General features: G+C 47.1%; 1 protein-coding gene across 1 annotated transcript in view; it reads left to right on the forward strand.

Moving 5' to 3' along the window:
* The first annotated feature begins 421 nt into the window (after positions 1 to 421).
* Positions 422 to 22,976, forward strand: part of KIRREL3 (kirre like nephrin family adhesion molecule 3) — a 728,850-nt gene continuing 706,295 nt past the window's right edge. The window contains exon 1 of the mRNA XM_044997029.1: positions 422 to 633. The gene's annotated coding sequence lies outside the window, so the exon portion shown is untranslated. The remainder of the gene's footprint in view (positions 634 to 22,976) is intronic.

Consider the following 22,976-nt stretch of genomic DNA (forward strand, 5'->3'; position numbering starts at 1 on the left):
GTCTCTTTGCTCACAGAACAGCTCCTAAGCCTCTTAGACAGAAATATTTAGTCACCATTCAGAAAAACTACATTGACTGAGCAGCATCCCAGATCATTGTCTTGCTAAGTCCTGCTCCCGTGAACCAGTCTTAGTGTAGAGACAAGGCGGGGGTGAGGTAATATCTTTTACTGAACCAACGGCCACCTTATTGTGACAGATTGTCAGCCTTAGCTGTGAGCTTGAGGGGCTTGATGTTACAGTGCGTGCGAGAGAGACGGAAGGGTCCCATTTAGTAGGCGCCATGGAGCCGAGGGTCCTGGCCCTGTGTCTGCCTGCGGGGCCTTGAGGGCTCCCCAGCATTCTGAAGCGGAATGTGCTGGAAGCGCGTGAGGGAAGCAGCTCCTCAGCGGGCTCCCGCTGCCCACACAAAGGCTGCGCCCCGCAGTGGCTAAAAGGGCGGCCCCGAGAGCAGCCCCGCGGGACGTTAGCGCGCCCGGCCAGCCGGGAGAGAAACTCGCAGGAGCCCGGCACCGCTGACACCATCTACCAGCTGAGGCCTGGCTCCGACAGCTACACCAGGGGAATGCCCCTTTCGGGATCACCTGCCAGGGCTGCTGCTGCCTCCGGGACCCAGGCCCAGTATGGGTTACGGTAGGAGACCGTCTGTCTATTGCTCTTACACTACCATAATATCTGAGCACTTCATAATTTTCAATGCATTTACCCTTAAACACCCCCTTTATGGCAGGGACCTGCTATTACCACTAGGGAAACTGAGATGCAGAAAGACTACACGGCTTGGCCAGGATCTCCCACACAGGCTGTGGAAATAGAGTTGGTTGGGAATTTTTCAACATTGAAATCAAAAACAGGGTCAGTTTTGATGAAGCTCCCAACTTAAACTGAGGAAAGAGGGGGAAAGGCTTTGAAATTAGTGAAACATTTCGTTTGGACATTTTCAAACCAAAAAATTCCAGATTTCTGCTTCAAGAGGACTCTTCACTAAGAAAGGTAAGGTCATTAGATGAAAAATGAAATTAAAGATCAAAATAAAAATAAAACTTTTCAAAATAAATGAAACAAAACACTTGGATTGACCCAAACCAAAAATATTTTTAGTTTTGTGGTTTGCAAAACTTTTAGAGAATTCAACTTTTTGTCCTGGTTTGGGACAGGAAATTTTTTTTAAAACTCTCAAAAATATTCCCAGGAGGGGAAAAAGCATTTCCCACGCAGCCCAATTGTTTTTAGGTCCTTGGTCCTCTGGCCACTTCTAACCAGACAGGAGAGAGACCTGAATTTAAAAGTTCAAGTTTTTAATCCTGACACAGCAGTTTTGACAAAACTCTGTTTCACAAAAACATTGGAAGCTTCGGTTTTCATTCCAATATGCAATTTTTTATACAAACAAAAACTAAAACAAATTGTGAAACCTCAAAAATGGTTGTGAAATGAAATTGTTGCCCTCCAGACAGTTCTAAATTGCAGCTCCCCTTTGAATGACAAAGGCTGGAGACTTTTACAAATGCTATAGTATTTTATTGCTGGTTTGTTTTGCTGAGCCACGGAATTACCCCCAAAAGAATTAAAAGAGGGCTGCTCTAGTTGGAGGCATGATGGAGGTGGGAGGGGTTGGAGCTGTAACAATTCTGCCCAGTGCAAGTTGTAAATGAGGTTGCCATAACTTAGAAAGCCATCGGGCTGTTCTAAATTATGCTGGGAGACATTACAGCCCCCACAAAAGCTCAACATTGGGATGGTCCCTCATCCCCTTGTGCTGTGTCTTCTGTGCTTCATCTCCTTCAGCCACAGCATGGAATTGGTCCCAGAATACGGTTATTTATATGGGGCTCTGAGACGAAGTGGGGATTTTCCCTTATTATGTTGTGTGTGAGCCTATGTGAGTTTTACTGTTTTGCATGAATATTGTGTGTGCCTCAATTTCCCTGTGTGCTGCACCAATACCTCAGTGGTGGGACTAGGGGTTTGTGACTTTGGCTGAGACCTCTGGGGCAGGTGAGGCTATGACCGGTGCCCTTTGTAAACAGAGACCCAAGAGGGGGATGCAACCAGGTGATGACCAGGTGACTCTTTGCCCAGGAAGTGAGACAAAGACAAGGAGGAGGAGCAATGGGGGTGTCAGAGGTCAGATCGTTGGAAGCTGGCAATCTGCTTGGGGGAGGGAATGGAAGAGGGGGAGCCCAGGGCTTCTGGCCCAGGATTTCCCAAGATGGACTTGGCTGAAAGTCACTGATTTCTGTGCTAACAAGTTCTGTTCTATGCTGTGTTCCTGTTGAATAATAAACCTTCTGTTCTACATGCTGGGTGAGAATCACGTCTGACTGCAGAGTTGGGGTGCAGAGCCCAATTGTGTGGAAGGGGATGCTGAATGCTCCAAGTTCAGATCCAGGAAGGTCAAAGCTGTGTAAGCTTCTTGCCCTGGCGACACTATGCTCAGAGAGAGGATTGGCTTCATATTGTGTAGTTCCAGAGAATTGCCCGATGAATCCGTGACAAGCTGTCAGGGATACTGAGTGGTTTGTGGTGTGGTTAATGTATTTCTAGAAAGAGCTGCCTGGGCTGCACAGATTCGTGCTACCGTGCTTTCTTCGTGTTTAGTTGTGTAGGTTAGAACTAAGGCGCTCTCTACACAGAAGGAATTCTCATGAGTACAGCTATCTCCAACCATGCTGTTACTTTCTGTATCCAAATGCAGATAGGTTAGCTCAGTGCAGAGTAGGAATGGCTCCAATCTGGGCACATTGCAAATCTTCTGTCCAAAGTATTTTTCAATGGAAAATTTGGGTTTTCAACAAAGCAACAATTTCCACATAAAGTATTTGCTCTCTGCAGGCAATTTTAATTGTTTTCATAGAAAAATCAACACCCTCCTCTCCCAACTGACTTTTTTTTTGGTTGGTTGGTTTTTGGCGGGGTTTGTTTTTGGCTGAATGTATTCAGGTTTTTGGCCACAAACACTTTGGTTTTTGATTTTAGGGTTTTGGGGCAAAAAGTCAGTTTTCCACAGGAGAAAACAAAATCTCTAATACCAATGCACGCTGACCCAGTAACATGTTGAAGTAAACAGCACTGGCAGAAAATCTGCCCTGCCCCATGCAATGCAACTCCCGTGAAAGTTTGCACCAAGATAACTACAATGATGTAGTCACACTGCTGAGAATTTCCTTGTGGTAGGCCGGGACCGAGGTTCTGTCAGCTTGAAGAAAGAGATCAGATTTGGAGCCGAGATCTCCAGATTTGGACTGGGGATTTGGTTCTGTACCATCCGTCCAAAAAGCCCAAAGTGGCTTAGGAGACTGATTCTCAAACAGGGGTATGTGTATCCCTGGGGGTACACAGAGGTCTTCCAGGGGTTACATCAACTCATCTAGATATTTGTGTAGTTTTACAACAGGCTACATAAAAAGGACTAGTGAAGTCAGTACAAACTAAAATTTCATACAAACAGTGACTTGTTTATACTGCTCTATATACTATACACTGAAATGTAAGTACAATATTTATATTTGTCAATTTTATTTTATAATTACATGGTAAAAATGAGAAAGTAAGCAATTTTTCAGTAACAGTGTGCTGTGACACTTTTGTATTATTATGCCTGATTTTGTAAACAAATAGTTTTTAAGTGAGGTGAAACTTGGGGTATGCAAGACAAATCAGACTCCTGAAAGGGGTACATTCTTCTGGGAAGGTTGAGAACCACTTAAGACCTTCCTCCCCTGAGGTTCTTAAACTGGACCCCCTCAATATAAAAGATAGGGGGTTGGCAGAGTGTCCCCTCTGAGCACCCCTTTCCTTTGAAACCCACACAGTCTGAATCTGTAGCCCTCCAGGGCATGCAGCAGAGCTCCCTAGCAGCTGAAGAAGCAAATGCCATTGGGTTGATGTTGTGGGGGAAGAGGAATTGGAGTTGGCCTCTCTGCTGCCTGGCTATTTCATGGTATGAAATGGGAGGGAGGTGTTGGTTCTCGAAGGCATGTACAGGTCTCAGGTGGAGGCTTCTTGGTGTTTTAGAAATCAACATACATAAATAAAACTCAGCTGAAAGCACCAGGTTGTGCTTCATTTGAGGGCAAAAGTCACTTAGCAGCAGGGACTCGCACCAAATCTCCAGCTGGGATCATGAGCCAGGTGTCACAGGCTTACCACTACAAAGAAACTCTCCTGGACCTTAAGGCCTCACTGCATTGCCTTGCAAACAAGTTGTATACCCAATATGTGACCTAGGCTCCTGAGGGGCTCCTTAAGGGCTAGAGTCACCTTGATTGGGAACTTGTTAGTCCACAACTGAGCAAGACAAAAACCTTCACATGTTTTAAGGGGCTTTTACACATAGCATTTACTCTGAGGAGCTGGGAGCCTGCAAGCTGCCAGCTAAGGAGGCCAGATGCTGAGAGCTGTTGTAAGCACCCTGTGAGGCGCTGTAGGTGGCAGGCCCTCAGGGCAGCCGCTTGCTGATCACTGCTCCTTTTCCACCTTCTTCTTCCACGGGGTGAGCAATATGTCCCAGGCTGGCTCATCTGAAATGCTGCTTGAGGCAAATGCTAAACCAGGGGAGCCTGGGGCAAGGCTGCAGGGGCATTCCTCTCACTCCCAGAAATCATTATTCAAAACCCGGCAAATCCTCAGAGGTGCTATCTCTGAACCATCTGCAGGGCCTCCTCAGCCCCATGCCAATGGAACTCCTTGCCTGGATCTGTACTGCTAGGGAGGAGTGAGCAGTTGCTTTGTAGTTAGGGTCCCTTAGATCAGTTTGTTTGCCCCAGTGGAGAGCCCACTTGGCTGTTTCTACTTGAAGCCGGATGGCTACATGGATTCCTTGATCCCTTTATTTCCCGATAGGAGCACAGGAATTTGGTGTCACGGCGTGACTTGTGGTTGGTCATTTTGCTGGTTGAAGGGCTCATTTTACAACCAGGTTGTGGCCAGCATTGGGTTAGGGGACACTGGGGCCATGCTGCAGAAGGAGCTCTGAAGGAATTGCAGTTTCCTTCTGTGCATGGATTGCTCCACAGTCCAGGATGGAGAGCTGGCAGGGCCATGGCTTTGTCCTTCTCTGCCCCATTTGGGGAAGCTAGCCTGCTACCTGCAACAGGCCCCAGCATAGCTACCATTTCCCAGGTGGATTGTGTTCAGCCCACTGCAGGGAAAGGCTCCAGCAATGAGGAAACTGCCAGAGCCTTTCACTGCCCTGTGTAGCTACACACCGCAGTGTGGATGCTGCTGACTTTTCACCTGGCCTGTAGCTACATATACCCTACACGCCGCCACCAGTGGTGTGCTGTGTAGACATACCTTCAGCCTGGGAGCCAGAGAGACCCACAGGGTAAATAATCCCCTTTTGTATTCAGTACAGCCAAAATCCTGTCTCTTCTGTCAGTAGAGATCTGCACTGGGTGTGGGGAAGGCTTCTTGGGCCCTCTACCTCACAACCATGTGCAGGGGATGGGCCCAGACCAGTCCTTCCTTGGCTCAGATCAGCACAACATAAGGAGAACCTTTAGGCAGGATCATGCCTTAATAGCGTGGTCCCTCTACTCTGCTCTGGATGTGTTTAGGGGCCACAAGACAATGGGGGAATCTCAAGAACAGCATGGAGGCAACACAAACTGGCCCATATTGCTTGTCCTTGTGAATGTCCGAGTTGGGGGAGTGCTGGGGCTGGTACCAGGACCGGAGGGGGAGTAATTGTAGCACTTGATTATAAAGGGATTTCACACCAAGGCAGCTCAAGGAAGACTGCTGTCAGTTAGAGAAGCCCAGAGCCTGCTCTGATTTGCACCTGGGGCCATTTTGGCTCCTGCAACTGTCCAGTATCTCAGGAGGCACCACTCGGCCAGAATCTCACCCAGTGTGGCCACAGGGAGTAGGACTCCCAGATTTAAAGGCTATATTTAAACCAAAGCTCAGAGCTCTTTTCCCTGGTAAAAAGCCTTCAAAGTGTCCACTGATGCATTGCTGCTCTCTTCTGTGGTGAAGTTCTTTTTGTGTTTTTACAGAAGCAAAGGGGAGGGAGAGAGTTCTTGGGACCTTTCCTGTTACCCTGCTTCCTTTCTTCTTTCTGTCTCCAGCTATTAACTTCACTTTTCTGACTTCTCTCCCTCCCCTTTTGTCTTCTTTTTCCTGCCTGTTTCCTGCGTCTTAGGAACATGTGACTCCTCTCTGCTCACCTATCCTTGTGCCCAGTCTGCTCAGTCAACATGCAAACCTGAGGTTACTCTTGCATGGGACTGGGAATTTCTACTCATGAGGTTTCCTCCCACTTCTTCCACTCAGCGCAACAAATAGTCCCAGCGGGGCTTGCTCCAACAGGCACAACAAAGTCCCCCTTCTCTCCCAAAGCTGAAGTTCTGGGTTCTGCGCCCAGTGCTCTCTCTGATGAGCTGGGTGGCGTTGGGCAAAAACATCTGTTAAATCTGGTGTCTCCATTTTTGGGTGCCTCCCTCCCTAAAATATCTAAGGCCTGCTTCTCTATGGTGCTGAGTGCCTGCATTTTCCACTGACTTCATGCGGTGTTGTGGGTGCTCAGCACCTTTGAAATTCAGGCCCTCGTTAGCCCAAGTTGGTCCAAATTTAGTGAATACATGAACATTTATGTCTTCATCTGTGTTTGTTTTCTCATCTCTAGAATGGGGATAACAAGATTTAGGAAACTAAGCTTCCTGTGAAGATGTTAACGTCTGTACAATGCTCTGAGAGCCTCACGTAAGAGGCATTGTACAAATGCATTTGTCTCGAGACCCTTAAACATGATGCTTCAGAGTCTAGAAGGCTGACCACTCATCAGTTCCCATCCTGCTACGTATCTTAATATCCCATAATGCATTTTGCAGACTTCTCCAGATGTCCCCAGCTGAACACTTTCCCCGCCTAATCTCTCTAGGTCTAACCCGTATTGGTGCTCAGCATCTGCAGCTCCTGTTTGTTTCAGGGCGTGTTGCAAGTGCCCTGTGCCAATCTGATGTTACAGGCTCTGCAGTGCTATGGGTCCAGAGTCATTTCCTCACCATAAACCATGTGTGCCACAACAATGAGCACACAGGGGCCCTATCGCACACTGTGTAACTGCTGGAAACTCTGGCCATGCCACAACCCAAGTGCAGCGAATAACATTCACTCCTTGTGTTAGAGGTAAATGATCCTGTAGTGAGAAAGATGGAATGAAGGTGAGGTATTTCTTCCCACCATGATCTCGGGTGTTTTGTTTTGATTTTTTGTATTCTTATTTGTCTATATATATATAATATGATTAATCAGGGCGGGTAACTGGTAAAGTGAGTTTGGCTGGGAATACACTGCTTGGATTCCCAGGGAATGGAGGGTCTTTCTTTCTCTCTCCAGATCCATGCTGTGTGGAGGTGGCAAATTGAAACTGATCAGCCTAATTACACTATCATCATCCAAGCACTGGGAGGACACTTGCCGAACAGAGATGTTGTCCTCTGCAGGCAGGGAATGAAAAGGCCCAGTGGCTGCTGCTAAGAGACCATTCTCCAAAGGGAGCAGCAGCCTTGTTTTCCTCAAGTGTCTAGGGTGACCTAATGCCTCCTGGGTTCCAGCAGGCACACACTACAGCAGCCCACTGGGGTGCATCTTTCAAGGAACAGAGCTGTTTACAGGAGAAGTAATGAGATAATAGGGAGCCAAGGTGCTATTTAGACGCCTGTGGAGAAGGATTAATGCCTGTAGTAAACTTTTTCTGGCTACTGTGTTAGCATGTCATATCCCAGGTCAAGGGAGGGTCTAAGCGTCACACGCAGGGTATGTCTGCACTTCAGTCACAGGTGTGATGGCAGCAAACAGATATACCCGAGCTAGCTTTAATTTAGCCAGCTCGGGAGCAACGATTCTGTGGCACCATGACCTTCAGCACGGGTTTGCCCTGGGGTTCCAGGCAGGCTTGTACAGCCAGCTCTGCAGGTCTCAATGCCACAGCTTCACTGGGCTGGTACCCATGCTAGCTAGATTAAAGCTGGCCTGGGTATGCCCATTCAGCTGCAGTCGCAACCCATGATTACAGTGCAGATGTACCCTAAGGCCTAGGGGGAAACCTTCACATGGAGCAGGAGGGATATAGAACCTACACAAGCTGTACCTCCTGCATCAAGCGACCAGTGAAAAGGGGTAAATCATGGTGAGAGTCTCCATTTACAAGAATGGAGGCAGGAGGTTCATGAACACTCCAGTTCTGATTGTCCCCTGCCTTGCCCCACATGTCATCAGTTATACCGGTTCAAAGAGAGGGCAAAGCTAGTATCAAATGCTGCCAAACTGGACTGAGACCATTTTACACCACCGAGGTGCTAGGCAGCAGGGACTCAGGCCCTATCTACACTCGATTTTTAGCCATTGGTGCAACCCTCCCAAGGGTGCCGTTTGGCAAATCCCTCGTTGTCTCTGTGCCTGCTTCCCCACCTATACAAGATGCTTGCTGAGGGGTTGTGACCATTCATCAATGGATGCCTGGGAGGTGCTCGGGTAGGGATAGGGGAAGTCCAGATCTGCCTCCCTATCTCACTCCTGCTCCATGTGTGGGGAGGAAGTAAACTGCTACACCCAATGCCCTCTCCATAACCCAGCACTCAGGTGCAGCTCTGCTGGCTGGCGGGAGGAGCCACAGCCCAAGGGAGTTCCTATCTCACCCAGTTGGGTAGGGTGGGCTGACATAGGAGAGGTGCACACCCTGTTTTTCCTTTGATGCTGCAATCTATGGCATAAGGGAGACATCTTGCATCCCCCGTATTTGCTTGCACAGAAGCCGAGGGCTAGTGATGATCTAACCCTCACAATAGAACTGAGCTCTGCTGTAGTGCTTTTCACCAGCTGTACAAAGGAGGGCAATAGCTGTGCCCTCATTGTTCAGAGAGAGAAATGACTTGCCCAGGCTCATGCTGCATCAGGGCTCAGCGTGACACCCAGAGCTCCAGAGCGCTAGCCTTAAGTTCCATCCAGTGGCCTACCCTGCTTCCCTAGTGCAAACCTGCCACTGGGATTCCTGCCACCAGCGACTCCAAGGCTTGATTCTGTGGCTCCTGATTAATACAAACCCCCATCCCCAAAGTTAAAGCTCACTAGCAGCTTCCTTGTCAGTGGGTTGGCGACAAGCTCCTCATAGCGTGGTGCACATATGGCATCCCCAGTCTGCTAAGCACATTTTTAGGGCAAACTTCTCATCCCACTGCTCACTGGGCTCAAAATAGAAGCCTGAATTTGGGAGGCAAGGTACAGGAGTTGGCTGGGGAAACTGCATTCAATTAAAAAGGACATGCTGCCAGGAATATTTTATTTGCTGCATATGCTGCCTGTGATCCTGTATAATAAGAGGATTATTTTTTTTAGAGAGAGGAAAAAGTTGCACACACTGTAAATTTTTTATGGCCATTTCAGAAAACCCAGACTGAAATTCCACAGCCTCCTGGCTGAAGAAGCCAGAGGTGGATTTGGCGTCTTGGGCTTTGTATGGTAGCCGTAGCCTGTGTGAAAAAAATGGAGCATACTGCCTTGTGGAGAAAAGCTAGTGGATCTGGATGGAGGGGAAACTTTGGGGTGCATGGCGATGCAAACCACCAACTTGTCCTATACATTTCCTCCCCCTCTGCTCTGTGTCAGGGGTGTTTCTGTTACTGACTGCTCCCATGTTATTCCTAGACATGCCGCACAACCCCTTCACTGACAGCAAGGTGCTTCTGGGAGGTGTCTTTGCAGCCAGCATTTGATTAAGCACCATCCACACATGAAAAGACAGAAACAGAGATTCCCTTTTTCAGGGGACTGGGTTAGCATATATTCTATAATTATGGAGGCTCAGGACAGCCATGCCAGTGCGGGATCACAGAACCCCCACTATGATCCCAGTGCATGCTTAGATGTGGTGTCTAGGCACTAGGCAGTCACTGACTCAAGTCTTCCCCTTTGGGTGCACAAAACATTTAGGATATGGTCCGGTTTGAAGAACTCACTCATCTCATAGAACAAAATCATTACTAGCTTGGGGTCTTTGAGCTGACTATTTCAGGCAGAGGCACTTTGACTGGATTCAGAAAAAATCTGAGATCCGTGATGTTCCCTCCATCAAAGATAAATGTCATTTTCCAAGGCTGAGCATTTAAACCTTATCACAGCAACACAGGAACTGCCAGACTCGATCAGAGCCAAGGTCTATCCAAAGTCCAGCATCCTCTCTCTGACAGTGGCCAGCACCAGATGCTTCAGAGGGAGGTGCAAGAAACCTCCAGACCTCTAGCAGTTAGAGAACAGTTTTAGCCCTGAATTATGAGGTTTAATCTCTCTTCCAAATTGTATATTAGCATTGACTATGATAACTTTAAAAAGCGACAAAGAGTCCCGTGGCACCTTATAAACTAACAGAAGTATTGGAGCATAAGCTTTTGTGGGTATTCGTCTGACGAAGTGGGTATTCACCCATGAAAGCTTATGCTCCAATACTTCTGTTAGTCTATAAGGTGCCGCAGGACTCGGTTGCTTTTTACAGATCCAGACTAACATGGCTACCCCTCTGATACTATGATAACTTTGGATCTTCTTATCTGTATAGATGTCCAATCCCTCTTTGAATCTTGCTAAGTTTTTTACCTCAATGAAATCCTGTGGCAATGAGTTCCATTGTCAAATTATGGATTTATGACTTTACCACCACAGCCCTTGATAGCTGACAATTCCACTGTTAAGTGGTTAAAGCATAAGGTAGCAGGCAGGACTCATGGGTTCTGTTCCATTCCTAACTCATCCACATACTCACTGTGGGACCATGAATGAGTCATGTCCCTCCTTTCTGCCTCAGTTTTCCGACATGGGATAATGAGACTTATCTGGCACTGTAAAGTGCTTTGAGATCTATGGATGAAAGTCACTACGTGAGTGCTAAGAATCATGACTATTCCAGCTCCTGCAGAAACTTATAGTTCCTGGGCCACATTCATACATATGTAAATTACACCTCCCCCTGTGTCTTGGTGGGGGAGGGCTCACCCTGAGAGATCCCAGCTTGTGTTGCCTCCAGCCCTCAGGGCAGCTTTAGTTTGTGGCCAGGAGTATCCATAGTAGCTGCCTCTGGCTGAGGTTGTGGATGAGTTCTTTGGCTTCTCTGGCCACTGCTCCTTTTCAGCCAACAGCACCTACTTTTTGGATCGTTCTGATTCCAGCAAGGCAGAGAATGGACACTCCATTTTGCAGAGGATTTTGAAATTTCTTTTTGTTACAATTAGGAGGCGGAAAAACAAATTTGAGATTTTCTCAACAAAAAAAAAATCTGAAAAAAAAAGTTTTAGGTCAATTGAAACATTTTGTTTTGACAAAACTGAACGATTTTGATATATGTTATTATACAAAATGCAAAAACAAATTGAAACAAAGTCATTTTGAAAGGAAAAATCAAAACATTTCATTCAAAAAATGTCATTTCTTTATTTCTGGTACGTTTCCCCTCCTTTTCTTCTCCTACATGAAATTTCAGGGATACGATTTTGCAAAACATTTCAGCTTTGACGGGACTGGAATCTCCAATGGCAAATGGTTCTGTCAAAAGTTTTCCCAACAGCTAGCCCTGTCTGCCTGTGGGTCCCCCCCATCAGAGGAGATATTGGGCTGCTCTCTACCTCTGCAACCTCCATCGTGGAAGATTTCCTTGGTGGAAGCAGTGCTTAATATGTAATGAAAGAGGTGTCAGGGCTCAAGCAATTAGGTGCTGGGGCTCAAGCAGTTTTTTACATTGATAATTGATGCAGCAAGCCCAGAAGTGCCGGGGTTATGAATTGCTAAGCCTAGAGGTGCAAGGGCTCAGCCCTGGCAAGCCCTGGCACAAATTAAGCACTGGGTGGAAGCCATCTTTAACCTCAGACTGAGTGTGACTCATTCTTGTGGTTGGACAGCATGTGTGATAAGGGATGTAGCAGGCATAGATGGGAATGATCCCACCATAAGAGCAAGGTTATCCATGCCCATTGAAAATCAGCCAGTCAGAATGCCATCATGCAAACTTGTGGGCCACTGGCCGATACTGTGTTACCACCAGCATTTCAAGTGCCATGCTCCCCCTTCCTCAACCGCATCAGAGCCAGCCTCAGCACTGTGAACAGAGCCAGGCTGTTCTTTCCTTGGGCCTTCAAAAAAATGAGCTAAGAGAGAGGAAAGAAATGCTCTGAAAAAAAGCCATTTGTCCCCTCAGCTTTATTCCAACTGCAAAGTCGGAGCAGCTTGTAGCTCCAGAGAACTTTTAATAGAAATCTTCAAAATGAAATGGGCTACAGCTGTTTGCCTTGATAAATATATTTTATGCTACATGCCTCAGCCGCCATCTGTTTGCTGATACGAGCATTTCTTCTCTGCAGCAGCTGAAGAGAAGTCATCAAAGGGAATAGCAGGAGAGGGGTTTAGTAGCAGGTACAGTGGAAGAGGTGAAGTGGCCCATGCCAATGGAATTATGCTTCCAACTTAATGTGGACAAAACCTTTAAAAGAACAACAGGGAAAATCAGCAAGGGGATTAGGAGTGGGTGGGCATTTGCACTTCTAATTTGATCCTTCTTTTTCATTGCATTCCCCTTTCTAGTATAAGGGAAAACCTCATCATTCAATATTAATGGGCCAAAGGCAAGATTTTCAAAGGTATTTAGGCACCTAATGATGCAGACAGGCAACTTAGTGGGGTTTTCAAATGTGCCTAACTCCCATTGAAACAAATAGGAGTTAGGTGCCTAGGTGCTTTCAAAAATCCAAGTAGGTGCCTATCTCCATCTTTAGGCACCTAAATACCTTTGAAAATTTGTCCCCAAGTCCCTTTTTTAGTTTCGTCCATCATTACTCCTACAAATCTCCCACTGAAGCCAAAGAACCTTAGGGTCCAATAATAATAATAATAGTAATAATAAAAAGCAAATTTCATCCATAAATATCAAAGTACTTTATAAAGGAGATTAACTAAATAGCATTATCCCTGCTTTACAGATGGGCAAACTGAGTCCCATGGAGGGGAATTCATAGATTATAAATCTAGAAGGGACTATTGTGATCATATAGTCTGACCACCTATATAACACAAGCGGGAGAACATCCTTGAGTTAATTCCTGTTTGAATGAGAGCACCTCCAGTCTTGATATAAAAACTGCCACGTGTTAATTACCCTCATTGTTAAAAATTGTGTCTTAATTACTCTGTTTTCTAGCCATTGAATGTTTGCTATGCTTTTCTATGCTAGACTGAAGAGCCCTTTGTCAAATTTCTGTCCCCCATGTATGTTCTTATACACTGTGACCATGTAACCTCTAACCTTCTCTTTGTTAAGCTAAATCGATTGAGCTCCTGGAGTCATTCACTATGTCATATTTTCCATTCCTTTGATCATTCTCATGGCTCTTCTCTGAAGTGAATTGCCAAATCAGAAAAGTAGTTTTATGCTTGCTCTGTACATGTGCAAGACACTAGGAGGGAATCGGGCCTATATATTATTATTTCAGTTGGCAGTAACTAGAGACAGTCAAACTATTCTTTTAAAATAATACTCAATGTGAATTTTGCTTGTGAGTCAGTACTGGTTTCAGTGGCTGGGCCCATTATGGGGTTGCACTCAGCCAACAATTACAGGCTCTACATTGTTGCTGTTCACTATGACTATTTGCTATTCACTAATGGGATTATGTGATTGGTCACATACATTTGCATGGTGTTATTTCTGCTCCCTAATTGGCTGAGGAAATGTTGTAAACAGGAGAATAACAAATAGGGAACAATGCACTTTCTGATGTTGATTTTGTGCTAAAAAATCCATTAAACTTACAGAGGTTGCGATCACTTTAATGCCCAATGACTGTTTGAATATTCCCAATAAGGAATAATAAAACCTCACCATTCATAGATTCATGGATTTTAAGGTCAGACAGATCATCAGATCATCTAGACTGACCTCCAAATCAGAGCAAACACACATTTGTATGTTTATTCACAAAAATATTTGTGAATTAAAGTTTCTTTTACTATTCAGCCAGCTTGGATGGACAGATGGATAAATAGGTGAGTGTGTATGGGGATGGATAGATAGACAATGTGAAATGCTTACAAGACAGTTATCAACAGAAGCAAAATTGAATCTGACCCCTGCTAGACAGTTCACTTGTCACCAGTGCAAGAAGCAGTAGGTGGCAAGGAACAGCTGACACCTGGAAACATGATGAATATGACTCTGTATAGCTGCTAAACACCACCGGCCATCTGCTGCACTTGATCTGTGAGTCCAGCTCACATCCATCTATGCTCTATGCTGTGCTGAACATATTGCCGGCTTTCAGCGGGTGATAACATTGTACATGGATTCCATGGGGTCCCAGATAAAGCCAAGTGTCTCAGAATCTGGGACAGCCTAGATAAACCCACTGATAGTGGGATTTGCATTTCTATTTCCTGTGAGATCCTCGGTTTTGCCTCAGGGACTCATTTATGGGGCAATCAGACCTTCACACCTCTATCATCTACGCACCAAAACCTAATCAGAGGACCAGATCTCATGGGCAGGTGGTTCCCTGAGGCCTTAGAGAGGCCAGTGGGAAATGTTAACAGGACCAAGGGACTCACACACACCCCCCTCTATCGATGGGGTTTGTGCGTGTGGATCAGGAGCTGCACTGGGCAGACTTACAGTGACTTGGGAGAGGTACAGCAGCGCATTCCACCCTACCTATTTGCACTCCTGTACAGGAGCTAGACATGCTGCAGTCCTGAGCACTCAGATTACTCCTGGTTAGGGCTCCTTAGTGTATGAGCCACTCCCAAGGGAAATGGGGAACCTACAGTCCTGCCCCCTCACACACACTGATCAACAGGGCTGCCTAACAATGGAGGTGAGGATATGCTGCTCCTATTTATGGAGTTGGGGAGAGGGCTGCTCTCCCTAGGGACAGGTTCTCCCAGAGGGGCAAGTGCATAGTTGAGGTAGCATGGATTAGGGCATTGGCCTGAAACTCAGAAGATATGGGTTCAATTCCCACCTGTGCTATTTATTTTGCTGGGTGACTTTTGGCAAACCACTTCCTCTGTGCCTCAGTTTCCCCATATGTAAAACAGGGATACTGGCACTGATCTCCTTTGTAAAGCACGTTGAAGATGGGATGAAAAGCACTAAATAGCAGCTAGGTATTACTATTGTTAATGGGCACAATCCAGCCCTACATCTGATATGGGAGCCTGGTTGCCAGCCCAAGATGCTCAGAGAGGCATTCAGAATCTCTGGTGCCTGTCTGGACCCCTCTACCATCTTCCACCTTTACTCAGCAAAACAGTGGCAGGCTGGAGGCAGGGGGAGATTGGCTGAGACAGCACTGGGGGGCAGGAAGGACAGCATCCCAATGCCTCCCAGCTGCTGCCCTAGTTTTTGCTGATTTCAGCCATGGAATCTTTCTAAAAACAGAAAATAACAAACAGCAGCTTCCTAGAGTCCAGCTCCTTACCCCCCCCCACACAACCCCAGGATAATGACATGCAATAGCCCAGCAGCTCCTCATCCCCTCTCTGAGGCTTGATTGTGTATGAAAAGGAGCCAGCCAGGGTCCTGCTAGGACTGGCTGCTCCTGGCCTCTGTTACAGTTAACCCTGAGCACACTCATTCTCCTGGCATAATAAGTCTATTTCAGAGCCGTCTTTGGAGTTAACACTGGGCCCGCTGCCTGGTTCTGCTAAATGCTGCTCCCGGCAACGCTCACCCACAGCCTGCAGTGGAGAAAATAGCCTAGAAACAGCCTTGCCTATAGGTGTGTGTGTGGAGGGGAAGAAATAGGCTTTAAGAAATGAGTGATAAAGGGCTGGTAATTGCCTTTCCGTGTGAGCCCACGGGGAGCAGGGTGGAATGAATTGCACCTGATTTCCTAGCTGTGTGCCGGGGCTGCATAGGTCTGTGCCCCTGTTGCCTGAATTCTGATGGAAAGAAAGAGGGCTGGCTAACAGTTCAGAGCCGAATTTGCAGAGTTCTCCTCTGCGGTCATGCACATCACCCACCAGAATAGCAGCTGTAACGGGACCGTCAAACACCAGCCAAGCATCAGCTCGTGGGCTAATTTCCATGGGCTGTTGTATTGAATGGCTCCTGCTTCCCCCTGCCCCACCTGTGCTGCTATTCCCACCCCACTGCCAACTGTCAGATCAGGCTGCTGGCAGGTGAGAGAGGAAAGTCACTGCACTAGAGAGATCTATGTGGGGAAGCTGCACTGTACAGGGCCGCCTGCAGCCACCCCAAATTAGCTGGGGAAGGAAAGGGAAAGCTTTCAGGCTCCCACCCCTGAGGCACATAGAAACTCCACTCCCAGGGAGCCATCAAAAGGCTGAAGAGCTGCTGAGCCACCCTGAGAACCTGGGCTCATTCAAAACAAACCTGAAGTGTCTTTCCTTCCTGATGTCAAAAAATGGGCAGCCCTAAATACTGTCACAGCAATCAAGTGGGCAGGCTATGTCCCCCACAGCCCCAAGAATGCAGCTAAGGCAGATCAACCCTCTGTTTCCTGGTGGGGCTCCCCCCACTGACCAGTCCTGCCTCCCCCCCCCCCCGCACCTCTGCTAATGCACCTTGATCCAACCTTGCCTTACCCTCTGCTTTTACAGTCCTGGGTCTCCACCGATAAACCTACATCCTGACCTGCAACCTACACCTGCTATGCCAGCATTGGACTTCCCCTAGCCAGTGGCATGACAGGGAGGACTGGGGACCAGGCAGAGAACATGCTGTTCTCTGGCAACAGAAAACAGATTGAAGAGTTTGTGATTACTCCCAGCAAACATACCCACCCTGACTGCAGTGCCACTGGGAATTTGAAAACCATTAAGGACATGAAAGTCAGCACAAAGGGTCCCTCTGATTTCAATGGTCTTTGGATCAGGCCCTAAATTGAGACAGAGAAGCTGGTCTGTGATCCTTGCTCTGCATATGCGACATTTGCTTTACGTTCTCTCTCTCCTTCCTGTTCTTTTGCCAAGAGGGCTTCACACTCAGAACTTCACAATTCCAATTCAATTCCTTTTTTCTATAGCACCTTTCATACAAAGGGTCTCAAAGCACTTTACAGGGAAATAAATAATGAGCAAACCCTTCACACAACCAGGCACCCAGACAGCTCAGAAAAACAACTTGAACCAGAGGGAAAGCACAGGAAACAGTTATTTAAATGCCCACAGCCACTCCACTTTTGGCTGGGATCTCAGCCTGTTTCACGAGCCAAGCAACTTGTCCAGGCCTGGAAGAGCCCACAGGAAACCCAGGTAGTGCAGGAAAAGAACCATTGGCCATTCAGTAAGTGTCAGTATCAAAGCAAAGCCTCAACTTGATGCTAGGCAGAGCTGTCAGTGCTCTCTGTTGGATGAAACATTGACCAGAGGGCTTAGTTGGTTTTGCCAGAGTAGAGATGTTACCCTCATCATCCATGATAGCTGGGAAGTATTTGGTTTTACTTTAGACTCCACTCTGGTCCTGGCCAAATGCCAACTCATCCTTTTGAAAACTCCTGGAATCATCTCCTCCTGGGTTATCCTGAGCTCAGCTCTCTCCCTGCTGCACCTGCCATTTGGCAGAGGCGGGAGGCCATTGATGTGAGTTTCATTACATAGTGATGCAGGGCCAGTGTCAATCTGCAATGTACTATATGTAGCTCACCTTTATGTTAAATGAGCTCTCATTCACGTGAGTTATTAATAGAATGCCCTTTTTCATTTGCCTTGTCCTTTACCATCTTCAGTTTCAAGAGAACTCAGAGCCAGCAGCATTCCCAGGCTGAGGACAGATCTCCTCAACACTGTTGCTGTCCAGTGTTGCTGTCTTGCTCAGCTACGTGATGGGAAAGGGAGATGGGTGCGGAGAAGGGGACAGAAAAAAAGATGCAGGGAAGGCCAGAAGCAAAGACAGAGGGATGGCACCAAAGGACAAACTCCCCTTCCCCGAGGACACACCAGTGATCTCGGAGAAGGAACTAATATGCTACATGCAAACCACTTCTGGGTTCTGCCGCTGCTGCAAAAAGAGCTGCGCCGAACTCTGAGCTTTCTTTAGGTCTTATCCCTTTTGTATCACCCTGATGACTTCAGTATGAATGGGTCACACTTGCCAGGAAATCAGGTCTTAGAAAAATCCCACAATGCTGCATTGATTCCAGGGGAAAGGACGGGAGGGCAATGATCCAGGGAGAAGGACTGTAGAATGCAAAACTTAGTTCCGGTTTGGAAAGTGCTTTGATGATCCAGGTCCTGATCTTCAATTATGCTGAGGCCCCTTCACACAGCTCTGGGAGTACAAAGGAGTCTTGGAGATAGTGAAAGGAGGCCCTGAGATTACACCCTGTGCAGGAGGCCCTGCTGGCTGGGGTAGATCTGGCATTAGCATTCTGTACTGGCCATGCCCCCATCCCCTGATGTGGGGGACATGTCATAGGGTGGGGGTGGGTGGAAGGGAGGGATGCAGCTGGAATGCTCTACAAGGCATATGTTAGGGTCGTCCATAGGCTGCTCTAATTTATGCCAAGGAGGTCCAGGGCTGCCTGTCAGGAGTAAGGGCCCAGCAGCTAACCTAACCCCAGGCAATCTAATGAGTGCAGTTTGGCTCCATATCAGCCACCTGATAGACCAAGCTGCCCAGTTGGCTGAGGGGATTAGCAGACCTGCTCTTAAGTACATCAGCAGCAGCCATTCAATAAGTGCTCAGAGAATTTGCCCATGGCTATGATAGTCTTTGCCAGCTTGTCCCCAGCCCCAGTTCTGGACTGACCCCCTGCTCCTTCCTTGCCTCGCTGCAGGTAACCTGTTTTTGACTCTCAGCTCTGATCTGCCTCTGACTCCAACTGTGACCTTTGGCTCTGGCAGGTGGCTACTGACTCCTGCTCTGACCACTAGGCCTCACTGCCTATGTTCCACTCCCTGACACTGCCCCAAGGAAAGAGTTTCATAGAGTTCAAGGGACTATTTGATCATCTAGTCTGACCTCGTGTATAACACTGGCCAGGAAAAAAAGATAATTGGTCATGCAAAGGGTCATGGGCTATGGACCAGCCAGTCATCTCAGGATTCTCTGTCTCTCTCTGTTGCTATCTTTGTACCTATATATACTCATGAGTGACTCAAGAGCCTTTTCTTCTGGAGGTTGCAGAGTAGGTGCTTGTGTCAGTGAGCACTCAGTGCCCTGAATGATTCCTTTCAGTAAAGCCTAGCATTGACTCATTGGTCTGTGATCCCATAAAATTAACATGCCGTGTTATAAATAACCGAGCTCTAATGGGCTGTCAGCATGGCTTTTGGAAAGGCTCGGCTGGTGTGAGCAAAAGTTTGAATGACTGTAATTGAAACTAGCTAAAACCCATCGGTGCTGTGCTTAACGTGACCCAGGCTAGGACAAAATCTACCCTGCATAGGGAAAAATTTACACCTTGCGGGACAGATCAGGCAGGATGAAGATGGCACAACCTGCTGAGCATGCTCTGCCAGTTTAGCCCAACGGTTTCGTGAACTGGGCATGCTCAGTGTTGAGTTGGAGTGTGTTGTCATTTAAAAAACATAGTAGGCCTGAAACTGCAGGGAGGGTTTTTTTCCCCTGATTTTTCTATGGTCCCAGATCCTAGCTCCCTTGGCTGAAGCTCTGAGAGCCTTTTTGCAGGGTTGGGGTGCATTTGTAGAGTAGGCTGGGACAGGTGCTTGCTTGCAGCCCCTAACTCCAGAATTTGAAGCCTAAGCCAAAATAGCCTTATTTACAAAGATGCTGATTTCAATGGGAGCAGCTGACGCCCTGAAAACTACTCCAGTGAGTTAGGTGCCTAACTCAAGAGATCCATGCTCGGAAAAGTCCTGGCCCTGGCCTCTGATCAACCTCACTGAACCTGCTTTGCCTATTCACCTAGACCTGTTGACCTCCCTGGTATCACTTTCATCACTTTGTAGCTGTAGCCCAAGAACTTACCCAAGCGACAAGGTTCCTCCGCACTGTGGGAGCTTTGCAGAGAAACGTGCAACTTGCCCCTGAGCGATCTCACCCCCCTCATCCCCCGCCCCGCCTGCACCACCAGTACTTCGCCTCCTGGAGAACGGCCTGTAATTGTCCTGGGGAAAGATAACAGAGCCAGGTAGGATCATGGGCATGGTCTAATTGCACATAACAAAACACCACCTTGACTCTCCTGAGACAAGAGGTGTTTTGTAGTAAATTAAGAGATGTCACGCCTACCCAAGGAGTGCTGGGTAATGCCGCTGTTTTGCCATGGGGAAGACTCCGTTGCTGACAATTATACATGCAAAGAGCAGGACTTCCCTGTGCTTTGACTTCTGTTCTGAGAGGCAGAGGAGAGGGTGGACTGGCAGGGGATGGAGCTGTTTCCTCACAGGCCACAGCAATTTTCAGACACTCAAATGCTTGCCTTTCATCACACAAAAAAGACTGAACACAATGCACAGGGGCTCCTACGAGGCCAAATACAGTGTAATTATTACAGATTCTCACCCTCTGGAGAGCTTCATAACACTTCAGGAACATTAACCAAGCAGGTGTCAAACCACTCCGGGGAGGCAAGTTGTGCAGATGAGTAAACTGAGGCACCAAGAAGTAAAGGGAGTTCCTTAGGGTTAAATAATGAGTCTGTGGCAGAGGATAGAACCCAGGAATTCTAACTCTGATGCCTTCACGCTAACCACTAGTCCACACTGCTTCCCCATGAAGAGTAACCATGGGGGTAGGTGCAGGGACAAGACCCTGCTTTGTCTATATTTCCAAACCCCATATCCCCGTGCCTATCTTTTTTGCATTGATTTGTCCCCTTGGAACTCATTGTCAACACGAGCAATGCTGAGTCAGCACTGCTGGCTTTTGGGAAGGGAGGGGGACAGTGACTGATGAGCCCCAGATGACAGTAGTTACAGTTTGCCTTTGCGGGCATTAAAACAATCCCTGAGCTGAAGGTAGCAGTCTGTGACCCTTAGGGAGGCAGAGCAACGTATCGACTGTGCATTCCCCTCGGAGCCAATAATCCACCTTGATCACACATAATGAATTCCAATAAGAATGGCGAAGGACTCCACTACGTTTGGTTTGGTTTATAAACAAGAAAGGAGATCCACACCATTGCTTACCCTGAACATTCACAAATCAGGCATCCGGGGGCCCCCAAAAATCACAAGACTAGCATGAAATCATAAGATTTTTAAATAATAGATTTTGTCTTATTTTTATCTGCCTTCTGGTTTCTAAGCCTTGAGGGGGCAGCTGGGTCAGGTTTTCAAGCTTTTCACCAACACCACCAGTGCTAGACATTTTCTTAGTAACACATTCCCATGAGCACAGGAGCTGGGGCTTTGAAATAAACACTAGACATTGTGTGACTCATGATAAAATCACAGTGTTGGATCCATGCCCAGATCCAAACAGTCTCATACCCTGCAGACAGGGTTGGCTCTAGGCACCAGCGTCCCAAGCATGTGCTTGGGGCGGTACTTTTCAAGGGGCGGCATTCCAGCCCTTTGGGGTGGCACTTTTCAAGGGGCAGCATTCCAGCCCTTTGGGTGGCACTTTTCAAGGGGTGGCACTCCGGCCCTTTTTTGTTTTGGGGTTTATTTTGCTTCGGTCGGCAAAAAACCTGGAGCCAGCCCTGTCTGCAGGCACTTCCAAGCCAAACCTGGATCAGGATCCAAACTGGGAAAATGATTCCTTTATAAAACCCAAAACCTTTGATCCAACCACCCAGAAATTGTCTACCACTTGCCATGAAGGCCATGCCATGAACAGGCAAATCCCACATATACTTCTGGAAGAAGCAATTTCCTCTGAAGCAGCTGATACTGGCACTGTTGAAGACAAGTTACTGAACTAGATGTCCCAGTGACTTGACCCAGTCTGGCAATTCTATGTTCCTAAGTTCTGCTCACAAATTGTCTTCAGTTTGTTCACTATCTGGAACAAATAGTTCACAGAACAGACTTCAGCCTCTGAGTCTGGACTAGCCAAAATCCGGTTGAACGTGAATGTTCATTCGATTAGTCAATACTTGAAATTCACCGCTTGAACTGTATGATTCTCCACTACGGTTACAGAGTATTGCCTCTGTTCCCTGATTGGATGACTTTAGAAACTGGTTCTCCCTTGGTCTTGATTAAATAAATCTCAGTTATGAGCTGGAAATTCACTCACTACTCACAAGAAGGTTCCTCTCTATTTTCTCAGATGCTCTAACCTGCCAGAACTTTCCAGAGCAGGGGTCAGCAACCTTTCAGAAGTGGTGTGCCGAGTCTTCATTTATTCACTCTAATTTAAGGTTTCGCATGCCAGCAATACATTTTAACATTTGTAGAAGGTCTCTTTCTAAAAGTCTATAATATATAACTAAACTATTGTTGTATGTAAAGTAAATAAGGTTTTTAAAATGTTTAAGAAGCTTCATTTAAAATTAAATTAAAATGCAGAGCCCCCCGGACCGGTGGCCAGGACCCAGGTAGTGTGAGTGCCATTGAAAATCAGCTCGTGTGCCACCTTCGGCACTCGTGCCATAGGTTGCCTACCCCTGCTCCAGATTGCAGGTGGGATTAGGATAGGGTGATCAGATGTCCCAATATTAGGGGGTTTGTCTTATATAGGATCCAATATTCCCCCCATCCCAATTTTTCACACTTTCTATCTGGTCACCCTATACTAGAGACTGATTCCAGGCACCTCTTTTTCCGTCCATATGCGACTCTTCCCCCTTATGACCCACCAGTGGGGATTGTAAGGGACAGTGTCATTACCATATACATGTACAGCACCTAGCATAATGTGGCCCTGATCTTTGACTGGTACCCCTAGTCACTTTTACATACAGATAGTAAAGAATCTTCATTGGTCTCAGTCATACATGGGCGCATACACACACGCGCACATGTACACACACGTACGTACATATGTGCTGTGGGCACATCTGTGCACACCCAAACTCTTCCTGGTTCTAGCCTGGAATAAAAGTACTGAAATACTACTAGGA

The sequence above is a fragment of the Mauremys mutica genome, chromosome 22 (genome assembly GCF_020497125.1).
Source record: "Mauremys mutica isolate MM-2020 ecotype Southern chromosome 22, ASM2049712v1, whole genome shotgun sequence".
NCBI lineage: Eukaryota > Metazoa > Chordata > Testudines > Geoemydidae > Mauremys > Mauremys mutica.